The following is a 13,878-nucleotide window of genomic DNA, read 5'->3' on the forward strand; positions in this document are numbered from 1 at the left end:
GCTAATGACCCACATGCTGTCAAGCAGTCTATTCGAGGAACCCCCTCAGGGGTCACTCAGTGCTGGGAGTGTCATCACTGCTGAGCTCCATCACTGTACTAGGACTAACGAAGACATTTCAAAGTAAATTAAGAAATGAATAAAACAGACAAACAAAGACAGAGGTTTGACATCTAATTGGCTCCACCATAAACTGAGAAATGTGCTCCTAGTGGGTCTGTCTGTCTGTCTGAACTGAAGTTTAAAATTCAAAGAGCACTTTTATCCTGACTATGGACCTGACAGCCTCCAAGAGCTGCAGTGTTCCAATATCAGTCTGCTACACAGAGTTTGGTCCAGAACGACTGAAAAAGTGAAAAAAGGTACAAGGAAACAAAAAGGTGATGTCTAAAATGTGTTTATAAATTGTTAATTCTCAAACTATTTTTTGGTGAAAACTTTGCAATTACAGAAGCCCATAAAAATTAGCAATACCAGTGCTGATTTACACAAGGCAGGGAAAGGTTCCATGACAAAAATTTTAAAAACAGACATACGACTGGTCAGTAAATGCTTGAAACCTCAAGACACACTTGCCAGGAAGGAGACACGAGTGCATAAGGGCAAATCAATGAGTTGTTTATCCCCTAAACAACTCATCTAACTAAATTCTAAAAGTTAAAGACGAGGTAACTTTTCTAGATGTGAGTAGAAAGGGTTTTTTTTAAGGTTTTTAGTCCTCCGTTTAAAACTGAACAAATTTAAGAAAGGAGATAAAATTAAAGGGTTAAAGGAATTGATCCCTTAAACTTACACATGCCCTATTGATCAGGCAGTAGTTTTCATCCTATCAGCGATTCTTTCTGAGTCAGTGTGGGGTTAGCCTGCAACAGCGGGAGGACGAAAAAGGCAGTTATGGCAGTCCGAAATGTTTCCTACTAAGAAAACTTATAGTACAACACACACACAAGCACACACACACACACACACACACACACACACACACACACACACACACACACACACACACACACACACACACACACACACACATAAAATCTGGGTTGTGAGTAAGATGTTAGACACTGTGCAGACACTGTGCAGTAAATTCTATAAAGCTTTGCTTATTAGCTACTGTTATGCTAGTGTATGTTTAGCTACAGTTGGACAGTAGCTAAGAACCAAAGCTCAGGAACAGAGTCAGCCTTGGGGACACACTCCCTACACACATTTAATGAGGGAGTTCACCTCTTGAAAAACCAAGGAGGTATTACGTCAATGGTAGATTCACAGGTTCTAGTTCCTTCCACTTCTTATTTTAGTATGTACTTTGTCCCAGTAAAAGTAAGCCACATTATCAGTCTGATGTGCATTCCCTTCAAGCACGCTTGTTTAAGACCACATGGCTTTCTCCTGCTTATAGGCTACCATTAACCATGGTAACCATATCTTTGGGGCTGACTGGGTGCTGTTCATCCTGGGTATCCAGCAAACATAAAATCAGTGTGATTCTAATTCTGTTTATATGAATTATGAGCAAGTGTCAACATGATCAGGCATTTAACTGTTTATAGTTCCAAACAATGCAAACTATGCATTCTTTGCAGCTCACCAACATGAGCCTATTTGTAGGCATCTGCGTATTTTGACTTGTACTGTTCTAGAAGGTTAATAAAGGTTGAGGTGGTATTTAAATGAGAATCGGTCACACTTGGCTGACACCAAGCACATTTAATAAGGCCCATATCAGTGCTAATACTGATAAAGCATCCATTTAGGTACATCCTAGTTTTTATGCATCTGCAATTCTTGTTATAAACTCATGTTCGCTTAGTGCCTAGTTGATGCTTGTGCTGTCTGCAGCTAAGACAGCCAACTCTGAAGTCTTCACAAAGGTATAATAAATTAGATCTGTAACAACTCAGGCATGTATTGACCCTGTTTCGAATTCCAATGCAGGGTTAATAGATTTGACAAACAAATCTGCAGTGAATATCTTACCTCTGCTGAAGAGGTGCTTGACCAATAAATTAATAAATATTAAATAAATCAAATGGCAAAATCTAAGTTTCACCATATAATGCTCTATTATGTATAGCTTCACCTGAAGGTGACCTGACCGCCAAGGTTAACTGATTAACACAAATTGGACAGTCTACAACTTTGAAAGTCAGTGTTACCCAGTCCTGGTTCTGCATGCATAGTTCAGTGCTCCAATGCAATACAGTCATTCTAAACTCAAAAACAGGTTTGTTAATTACCAGAGTTGAGTCAGACATGTTGAAAGCAGGCAAAGAACAAAAATATGCAGCGCAGGTCCACTCCAGTACCCATACTGAGAAACACCGCTGCAACTCTTCTGGAAGGGCAATTCTGCACTTTTAGAACAATGTCTTCTTGTGTTAATGCCATTACATCTGAGACGAAGGAACTGCTACTGCGTCAAAGTTGAATCGACTGTGTAGCTTACAAGCAGTGACCAGAGCATATGGCCCAGTGATTCTGAGCGAAATAAAATCCTGACCACCATCTTGCCCAGTGGTCAAAAGCCTCCAGCCAGAAGCCTTAATCCCGGAGACTTAAGCAAAAATAAATGGTAATGGAAGTGAAAGGGACTGAGAATTGGAAGATAAAAGTACAGAATACACATCAAAATTAGGAAAGCTTTTTGAGTCCATAGAATCCACTGTCCAAAAGCACCATGTGAGCTCTTCCTCCCTGTAGGCTGGAGATTAGTGCATGTCAGAGCGGAGCCAAATGCCATATGTGCCATTATTTATAGCCAACAGATACACTGACAGGTTCAAGGGCCACTTATAAGGGTGTTATTTGGAAATCAAAGGAATTGCTTGTATTTGGGCCAAGTCAGTACAATCAAAACTCATTTACATGATGAACAAAGCAATAAGAGACATATCAAGTTTGCAGTCCCACAGCAGAATGCATTATACAAATGAATAGATATGCTGTTATGCCAAGTTCACGTTTGGGTTTTATAATCAAGTGTTTAAATATGTTAACAATGATGGCTTCCTTGTCTATGCAGCATAAATTGATATTCATGATTCATGGCACCTGAACTCAGGCATTATCTCAGCAGTGGTGCATTTATGAGAATAGGGAAAAAATGGACACTCTGAAATTTCTAGAAAATAAGAAAAACATTATGACTAATATGCTCATTTTAAAAATCCCTCATGTCAGGGAACATGAAATATCCATTTGGGCAAAAAGTTGTATTTCTTTACCTATTAAAAAGAACTTCAAATTTGTGTTACAGTAAAATGACAGTGACAGTGAAACTCAGCTGTAGCGATTAGCATTAGTTACAATTTGTAACTAATGCCAGTGCTGGCATGGGCCCTTATACTAAAACTACAGTACTCTAGTAATATCATTATTACAGGTAAAGGTACTACTGATACCAGTGTATTTCATATCAAGTGAAATAGTAAAATGGGGCATTTCATCTGTAGGTTAACACAGGCATCTTCAATGGATAAATGTTAAAAACAAAACATGTCCGGAACTAGGCCCTGTAGGCTATAGACTACAAATATCAAGTAATTAAAATATAAAGGCCGATATTGGCAATACTTAAGATATCAGCCTTAACCGAAATTCAGTATTGAAATCACTATTGGTATTAAAAATGTCAGTGCATGTCTAGCTGAAATCAGATTTGTAAAGATGTGATTAAATTATGAGAATCATACAATAAGCAGACAGCAAATAGTATTACCAAACACAGGGCAGATATTGACATGCAGTCATTGTCAGTGTTAGCACAGGATAACACTTATCTCTTTGACCAAGCACCAAGGTCAGTTTTGTCTTTTTCCAATAAAGGTGGTCAATTTTCTCCTTACTCATTAAAGGTGACCACCTGACAAGTCAGGAAAAGAAATGATGCAATAAGAGCCTGATATTTTACATGACAAAAAAAAAAACAAAATCAGTTGAGTGTGTGAGTTAGCCAATTCTTAATTTGCTGTTTAAAATGCTGGTTAAAGCAGTGATTAGTGAATTAGTTCTGTTCTTAACTGTTGTAAAACTTGATAACGTTTTGGGGGGTTAAAAACACGAGGTGCACAGATGTCCTTTTTCATCGGAGGGTTCAAATTATATTTTTTTGAAGGCTGGAGGAACATTCCAATCTCCCTAGTAGTTCTCTGCAATGTGTATTACACAAGGAGTTTGGCCATTTTATTGGAGATTCCAAATCACAGGGAGTGAAAACGATGCGAAATGAACTGACTGAAATGCACCAAACTGATGATGAAATGCATTTTAAATATTTTTGCATGTCTGTCTGGTGCTTTGATGTTCTATTACATCGAATTTGTCCTTTTGTCCAGCATGCCGGCACACATTCTAGCCCTGTCAAACTATCTGAGAGGCTGGCTGACACACGGAGAATTTTAGCCTCCAGAAGTACTCACCAGGGTGTTGCTGCAAGCTATAAACTTGGATTTACCACTTACTATAAACTGGTACTCGCTACTTGTTTCAGATATCTCCAAAGCATTGGGGAGGCTCCAAGTGAATAGTTTCCAAGTGGTACTGAGTGGGAAGATATTTCCCGTGAATTTTAGACAATACAGAATTTCCCCAATTGTTTGGACTGAACTGATGGGAACCATTCAAATGAAGGAATTTTTCAATGTTAAAGGAGCAAACTCCATAAGCTCGTGTAGTCCTTCACAACTTTCTTGCCCATACTGATGCAGCAACTGCCGATGCCACTCAATACAGCCCACCAAGTTCTACTGACAGCACCAATGCATCAGGGGATATCATGGTAGGGGATTGGAGGAGGCAATTGGCAGGAGGCAGTAATCTCTTGGATCCAGGACAGGTCTTAAGTGTAAGAGCATCTCAGGCTGTTATTGCAACAAGAAATGACTTCAAGGCATTTTTCTAGTCACCTCAAGGTCTTGTGCCCTGGCAGAACACTGCAATCAGGAGAGGTCTCATAAATTGAAGAAGCTACATATAACAGTACTTCCCAGACCTGGATTAATTTCTTAATTAATTACTTTTGGAAATACTGTCTAATTAATCCAATTATTTTTGATAAATCAGAAAATACACTGATCCATTGTGTATTCTGTTCTTTCTTGCACTGTAGCCTGATCAACGCTGTTATATGCATATATATTTTGGAAATGATACTTAATAATAAACCTCTTCAAGTTTTGAGTTATGTCAGAGCACTGAAAAACAAAAAGATTATATTTCACCCAGATCAGATTTCATTCAAACACTACTGAATATAAACACAATATTTTTCTTATCTCACCAAGTGATACTGTTGAGTAATTCTCTATAGAACTGTAAAACAGTTAAAACTTTATTCCATACATTTTTTTATTCTGTACTGAAGCCAATTAAAAAGGTGGATTCTGAGAGTCCTCGAGATATCCAGGAACTATGCAAGAACTTGCTGGTTTCTGTCATTTATTTGTGAAATGAGCAAAAATTTTAAGCATCCGAACTACCTTTTCATACATTAACATCTATTTTTGTTGTAGTATGAGATAAAAAAATGCAACAAAAAAAAAAAAAATCTTTTAAAAATTGCATTAAAACAATTGATCCATAAATAAAAGAACCTGTGGATTTAATACATTGCCCCCTATTTTAAGTTTTCATTTTACATAAAATTTCCTATTAACTGCATCTTCCCATACAGGAATTGCTGTATAAAAACAGCTGAACAAAATGTGAACAATCTGGGTTTAAGACATTTAAGACATTTTCTATCTTAACAGCATTCTTCAGACTAACTTTGCTCTTCCTCATACATGTGCTGGAACACTTTGAATTGTACAGTAGAGTTCTGGCGTTTAATTTTGGACAACATGTCAGCAACAAGACCAAATCCTCATTGTTTTGCTTTCCTAAATTTTCTCCTTCTTGGTTTACACTCTGCAGTCTCTTGATTATAGCATCTTCTGTGGACTTCTGTGGGTTGAGGGGAAGGCATGTGTGTGTGTGTGCAGTAGATGTGCATTTGAGATTGGTGCAGTGGAAATGGGGGTTCTTCACAGAAGGGGATCCAGTGAGGTAGCAGTAGATGAGCAGGATGCACTGACTGTGGTTAGTGCTATACGAGAAATTTCAGGGGTGGACAACTTAGAAGAAGCAAAATTGAGGCTGTGGGTTGTAGGTGGGTCAATTGTAGTGAGATCAAATGAGTTGGTAGACAGCTGACTGGAACTTTCTTGTGCACAGAGTGTCTCTGTGTCAGTTTCAGCCAACAGCGTTCCTGCTACAGCAACCTAAAGCAAAAATTGAAGACATGGTTTAATACCAGTTATTGGAAAAATTGCACTTAGTCCATAACTGTTAATGTTAAAGTAATATTGACTATATAGTCTACAAGAAGCCCAGAAAACAACCAAAAGTGATGTAAGCTAACAAGCCAATTATATGCTAGCCAAAAGCTACATATTAATACCACATAGCTGCTCCATTGAGTAAAATAAACTGTACAAACATGACTTTATCTTTAACATAATAACTTACCTCATTTTCGAAGTTAGACTAAGTTTCCTTGTGTTTGATGAAGTTTGTCTTAGTTCCTTCAGAATCAATGGAGAAGAACTGGCCTTGTTTCCTCCTGGAGCTCCACTTTGACCCTTCAAATGTTTCTTGGCTTTTACATTTCCATCTTATAAATTTTACTTTAACATACTGACTCATATTTTCCTATGTTTACAGCAATTTCTTTCCAAGAAGAGCCATCTGTAGGTCTTGGTAGTCTCTCACTGAGGAGTCACAAAGGAGTCTATACTGTCTAATTTCAGCCTCTCTTCAAAATTCTAAATTTTTCTGCTTGACGTCCAAGTCTGTGCTTTCACGGTTACAAAAATGTTCATATCATTCTCCTGAGCTTGGGGCTCCTTGTGTCCCTAGCAATACATCAAGTATAAACCAGGAATTATCCTTTAGCAGCACAGATGTGCACAAGGTTTCACGAATGGTGCACAAAACTGACAAGAGCACATCTCAAATCAGTTTTATTATCACATCACACGCAGGGATGAGTAAGATGAGTGAAAAGATTACATGCTTACTCCTTACAATTTGGCATATTTTATAAACATGTGATATGTGAATATTACATGTGAATACGCTATTTCAAATTTTGGAGGGAGGAAAAAATTATATATATATATATATATATATATATATATATATATATAGAGAGAGAGAGAGAGAGAGAGAGAGAGAGAGAGAGAGAGAGAGATTAGAGATGTTAACGTACAAAAGGGTAGAAGGGTACAGCCATATACATACACACACATTACATGAATTCATCATGCATAGTGTGCAGCATAGACAATGTGCAGAAAGAGGTGGCTAGTAGAGGGTCATTAGATATTATATTTTAGCGTCTAAGCTATTTTACATGACATTGCCAATAAATTACAGAGAAATGGAGGTCGTATGATGGAGACGGAGGGATTGCCCATGTGAGTGTGGGTATATGGGAGTACAGGCCATGCTGGAGTACTACTGACTGGTAGGCAGCCTGCTGGCCTGTGGAACAAAACTGTCCCTAAGCAGCAGTACATTCTGGAGTACTACTGATTGTTCAGCAGCCTGATGGCCTGCGGAAAGAAACCGGTCCCTAAGCTGGCTGGCTCTGGTTTGTATGGTTCTGAACCATCTGCCTGATGGCAGTACTGAGAACATACTGTGGATTGGGTGGGTGGAGTCTCTTATGATCCTTTTGGACTTCCTCAGACAGCGTTTCATGTACAGCTCCAGGAGTGAGGAGAGTTCAGCCCCTGTAATGTGCTGGGCTGTCCTCACCACCCTTTGCAGAGATTTCCAGTTTAGAGTGGTGCAATTCACACCCCAGGCAGAGATGCAGCCTGACAGGATGCTTTCCACGGTGCATGTCTAAAATATCTTGAGGATGTGGGAGTTGATGCCAAACCTCTACAACCTTCTAAGGTAAAAGAGACACTGTTGCACCTTCTTTAACACATTACCTATGTGGTAATGTGGTCCATGTGAAGGCCTCTGTGATGTCTACACCGAGGAACCTGAAGGTGCTGACATTCTCTACTGTAGACCCATTGATGTTAATAGGCATGTGCTCCCTTTCCTGCTTTATAAAGTCCATAAAGTTTAGCTCCTTGATCTTTGGCTTCTTGGTTATTCTCCTGGCATCAGTGACCTTCTCTCAATACTCGTCTCATACTCGTCTGAGATCAGAACGACTTCCATTGTGTTGTCAACAAATTTAATGCTGGAGCTGTGCTTGGCTGTAGTTTTGGACGTACAAGGAATACAGGAGAAGACTGAGCACACAGCCCTGGGGGGCTCCTGTATTGAGAGTCAGTCAGGAGGGGGTGATACTGCCCATTCTTGCCTATCCAAGGTCAGGATCCAGCTGCACAGAGAACTGTTCAGACCTAAAGTATGTAGCTTCATGCCAATCACTAAGGGGCCTATGGTGTTGAATGCTGAACTATAATCCACAAACAGCATCTGTTCCTCTTGTTCTGATGTTAAATAACAATGTGGAATGTTACAGCTATGGAATTATCAATGGATCTCATATGTCTGTAGGCAAACTGTAAGGGATCCATGGGGGCAGGAAGTGAAGTGCAAATGAAATCTCTAACCACCCTCTCAAAACACTTATGATGGAGGTTAGAGCTACAGGCTGCTAGTCATTCTGACAGGTTATGGTGTTTGTCTTTGGCACTGGAACAATAGTAGCTAGTTATAAACACATTTGAACCACAGACAAGGAGTGTGAGAGGTTGATAATGTCAGTAAATTCTCCAGCTAACTGATATGTGCATTCTTTAAACGTGTCCAGGAATGCCATCTGGACCAGCTGCTTTGCGGGTGTTTATTCGCTTAAAGGAGCAGCACACATCAGCCATGGAGACAGCGAAAGACTTTTCCTCAGCAGGGGCAGCTTCTCTTTCAGGGGGTTCAGTGTGATTGTCCTCAAACTGTGCATAAAATGTGTTTAGCTCATCTGGGACTGAAATGGTGGTGGTAGTCACACATTGCATTTTCCCCTTGAAGTCTGCTATATTGTTCAGCCCCCGCCACATATTCGTTGTATTGGTGGTGTTGAACTGTGCTTCCCCTCTACACACATTTAGCTGCTTTTATAGTCTTGTGGAGGGCATAGCTGGCTTTCTTATTCTCCTCTGTGTTACTGGATTTAAAAACATCATGAAGTGCAGCCCTGCACACACTTGACTTTTGACCCATGGTTTTTGGTTGTGATACACACATATGATTTTATGGGTACAAAAAATTTTGATGAATCTGGTGACAGAGTACTCATTGATGTTGAAGTTCAAGCATTTTATCCTTGAAGTATTCACTGAAACAAGAGATGAAAAAGTGATTGAAAGTAAATGTGAACCAAAGTCTGACAACTGTCACATATGGCTGCTCACAGTACTGGACAGCTACTCAATAAGGAGGAACTGCTGTGTTTATGGCTGCTAAGCAGACTAAAAAGACCAAAGAGGAAATGGTGCATTCATCCATTTTTGGCTTTTACAAACTGATCCCACATGTTGTATTTTCCATAGCAGCAATGTCTTTCCATGAATTTTGAGCCATTAGGCAATCTCTATGACCTCTCATCTATGTTCCCTCAGGGAGGGATCATATAAAGACCTGTAGAGGAATACCTGCTCAGCCTGCCTCCTTTCAATTTCATCCATTTTCACGAAGCACCTCTCATGCTGTTTGCGCCAAGTTCGAATATTTGAGTGGGGCATGATCACGCAAAGGAACATCATGCAGTGCCAGCACACATGACCAGTAACGCCACAATTACGTATGACTTCTTTTTAGCATTTTTGGAGTGCACACCTTTGTGCCAGTGACAACGTGTCATGTATAAACCAAGCTTAAAAAGTGAGGCATTTTGCATGTGAAAACAGGGAGCAAACACTTTGCTTGTATTGAAAATAATTAGAAAAGTGTGCTTCAGCTGGCAAAGATGTTCAGATGAGATTTCACCTTTGCTATACTGTTCACTCCTGTTTCTTCACAATGAGCTGAGAAGAGGAAGATTTTGCAGGTGAAAATGACTTTCAAGTAGGGCTATTTATAACCAGCTATGTAATAAAAACATGCATTACTGTGTTGTGATGCATACATTTCAAGATGGTAATTCAACTGTTTCAATTATAATCAATTCTATTATTAAAGTATACAGTAATAAAATCACAATCAAACAGAGCTGAGATCAGAGAATCATATCCATATGAACTTTCCAGTGTTACACTTCTCATTGTAAAACAAAGCAAATACATACATAAATAAATGCTTAAAGACAAATAAATCTTTGTCTAGTCAAGTAAGCATATCCAGGAAAGTGGCCCTTTATGAAATTACACTTGGACAGCAAGTAGTGATTAACCTAATGCTAAAAACATTATTGAATAATGTTTATTGCTAAGGGGTGGTTAGCTTTTGAATCTGGTTCAGGAAATTATCCCTAGTCTGATCCTTTCCAAGGAAAGCAGGAGGAAAGCATTGTCAGTTTTCTCCCCAGAAATCAAATAAGACCATTTGAATTGCAGGTAATCAGATGCAAATAGCATGGATGACTTGTTTTTAGCATTGCTAGTACTTCCCCAATATATTCAGAAGAAACAGACAGAAATCATAAAACCTCACAGGAATTACATGATTTGGGCAACAGACCAAACTTCGCAAAGGAAAAATGTGACGTTTCCTGATGGCTGGTTCAGCAAGTCTTGCTGCAAAGTAGAAAACATCAAACATTAGGAGCTCTGGAGCTTCTTTACAACACAGACACTGAAGAATCCCAGCCAGGGCACACTGAGGGTCATCCCTTATGCCCATTGACATGCATCTCTGCGCCACGCCCTCTCCAGGCTCTGCACCGCAGTAATGATACATGTAGCACCGCATGCACAATATTTTGTTGACAGTCAGAATAACCTCAGCATGGACCCAAGTTGACACTGTTCCCATGGAGTCTCCTGACAATTTTCAAGAATTTTTCAGTGGGCAAACTGTTAAGATCAGGCAGTCATGTGAAACAGCCTGAGAAGTTCCATTTTAACATACCGTTGTATAGTTTGTACTTAACATGCAACTCTACTGTAAATAGTATAAATGGCCACAACCAAACATGGGCCAAACAGTTTCTATGTCCATCACCTGAACAGAAGTACAACAGAAAAGGGAGTGTAACTACCTAAAGGTCTGGCCTGTAACTAATATCCACCAGGTTCACACTCTTAGACTCTAAGGTGTTTTCTTCCGTCTAAGTCAGCCAATTGAGCTTGTGAACTATTTATCAGTGATTATGAGTTGAATAAGGTATGTTAAAACACGAAAGATACTCAGCTAAGTAGGACTATGCCTCACCAATGCACGTGTTGTGCGTGCTTTCCTACAGCATTGCTGTACACTATCTTTGCACTAATGAGGCATTCCACACTGATCACGCTGATTACGATACTGCGTTTCCCATTCTGCAATCATGGCAGCATTCATCTCTGGGTTCGGGTTTGTACATTCAAGACTGCCGTTAGCTGAACATAGCTAAGGCCCCTGCGCACATTTCTGCACTACTGGTAACAGCTTTGATTCAAATGATTCTTAGTGAGAAACAGTTAAATGGCTCATTTTGCTACAACATGTAAATATTTCCTTTTTCATAGTCATTTGAATATTAATTCTGGTAAGTTAAAAGTGATATGTTTGGGTTGATATGTTTTGTCAGGATATGTTTGGGTTGGTGAACACTCCCAACTGAAAAGTTACACCAGTGCGTGTAAAAAAAAAAACTAGCAACACTACTGTGCCTGATTCACCCATGCCATGGGTTCACCACCACGTCACAACCATGGTAGTGTCAATGCTGTGCTGAAAAGTTGGCCACCACTCAAATAATATTCGGTCAACAGTATTCAGAAATGTCCAGTGATGAACTAGGGAGACAGTTTCTGACTACTGTATATGACCATATATGGGCTGCAGTTTGGAAATTTACATGAACTAATTGCATCTGTAAGCAAGGCACATATAAGCAATGGACTGTGAGTATTGTGGTTTGAGGTTGTGGTGAGTGCACAATCACTGACCAACCAAACTGAGCACACGTGTGCTAAACAGCATTGTAATGATGAATAGGTGACTAGGTGGGGGACTGACTCTGATTCACATGACAAGCATCTAAACGACAAGTATCTGTATCAAAATAACACTAAAAGCAGTATCAATGTCTTTAATGAAGGCAATCCCAACAGATCCTGGCCCAAATGTAATGCTCTGCTTTTTCTCCAGTACAATTTTCTGATAAATGTTCTGCTGCACTTTGTTCTTATTGCTCTTGTTCTCTTATATGAATGTCAAGATGCTGCTGGCACGATATGCTGTGGTTAGTTAGTGATCTTGGTTAAAATGTGGATTCCCTCAAGCAGCTGAACATATCCCGTTTCTGTGTACGTCTAAGTGTATGGCGCTATAGGTTGAGCTGTTCCCCACATCTCCTGAGGAAAGAAAACGCGCACTCCAAGCCACCCTGCACAATGTAGCCGGTTGTAATGGCACACTTTTTTGGTTCACTCGAGCATCGCGTGACACTGGTGCAGGGAACTATACTGCCAAACAAAAAAAAAACAACAAAAAAAAAAAACAACGCAACACGTTTCACAGCAAGTCAGGTTCTTCAGTAACGCAATAAGGGCAGTCGGTGTTATCATTCAGTGTTTGGGAAGAGCGGTGAACTGAAACACGAAGTCACTAGCCAAAATATAGCTGTACGCTTTACAAACTCGGATCTTTAACTAACCCAGAGCCCTGGGAGAGCAAATCATGGGTTTAAGGTTACAACGGTTGTTTCTGCACAAATTCGCTTAAAATGTACCCAACAACTTAAATCACACTTAAACCGAGTTTTGTGTAAAGTTGCTACCTATTATATGCCAAAACAATCGTATAGCATAGGCGAAACATTTATACAAAGTATAAATATACATAGATATGTGTAGATTAAAAGTTCGTATAGTGCTGTCGTATTTCCCTGTTATGCTTCTCACTGACTCACGACCGTCGCCCATTTGCGGAATATCAGGTTAAAAAAACAACTCAGAGAGCGACTGTATCTGCTTACCTTTGATTTTGGATGTCGAATCATGATGATTCATCGACGTGGTACAATTAAACAGGTTAATTTATTCCGCTGACATTCCGTGGAAATTTTATATTTCCCCGCATAAAACTCAGTCCATGTCAAAAAGGTGCATCCGTGACTGGCTTGGTCGAAAATGTCTGAAAGACTGTCTTGACAAGAAGCAAAAACTACATACGTGCCTCTCAGAACAGGACATGTATAGTCCTCTGTGATAAATAGAAATTAATAGACGGTTCAAATATTCTATATCATAACACCTAGCAGTACTGTTAAAGATATCCGACCTGCGTAATTCTCCTCCAAAGGTAATTTATAGACTGTCAGAGGAAGATTGTAACTGGGTCTCAATCATAAAACAGTCAGTGACCTAAAAAACGACATGGATTTATTCTAGGTGGAGAAAAATCAACGTAGCCTATGATATCTCGAAACAAAACTAAATCCAATTATTCTTCGTACTGGAGAGACACGCAAGTCCGCGAATATTTATGGAAAGCCAAAGGGCCCATAAACGCCGCAAAACAAACAAACAAACAAAAAATACATCCAGACAACTAACCAAACAAAAAGACAAGCGTTGTGTTTTATACACAAGCAAAAGTCGTAGTGAATTATTAAATACATGCATATTATGCATCATTAAGACCAATTTGATGAACCAACAAGACATCAACTATGTTACAAAGTTACGTATCATCATTATAACATTGGTTACAGTGGTGCTTTAA

General features: G+C 39.4%; 1 protein-coding gene across 2 annotated transcripts in view; it reads right to left on the minus strand.

The window, feature by feature from the left end:
* lrfn2b (leucine rich repeat and fibronectin type III domain containing 2b) overlaps positions 1–13,571 on the minus strand; it is an 83,675-nt gene extending 70,104 nt beyond the window's left edge. The window contains exon 1 of one of the 2 annotated variants that reach the window (XM_027001702.2): positions 13,130–13,571. The gene's annotated coding sequence lies outside the window, so the exon portion shown is untranslated. Of the gene's footprint in view, positions 1–793; positions 864–13,129 lie in introns of those variants that run through there. The other variant, XM_027001704.2, reaches the window with a different exon arrangement.
* Between the last annotated feature and the right edge of the window lie 307 nt (positions 13,572–13,878).

The sequence above is a fragment of the Electrophorus electricus genome, chromosome 3 (assembly GCF_013358815.1).
Source record: "Electrophorus electricus isolate fEleEle1 chromosome 3, fEleEle1.pri, whole genome shotgun sequence".
Taxonomy (NCBI): Eukaryota; Metazoa; Chordata; class Actinopteri; order Gymnotiformes; family Gymnotidae; genus Electrophorus; species Electrophorus electricus.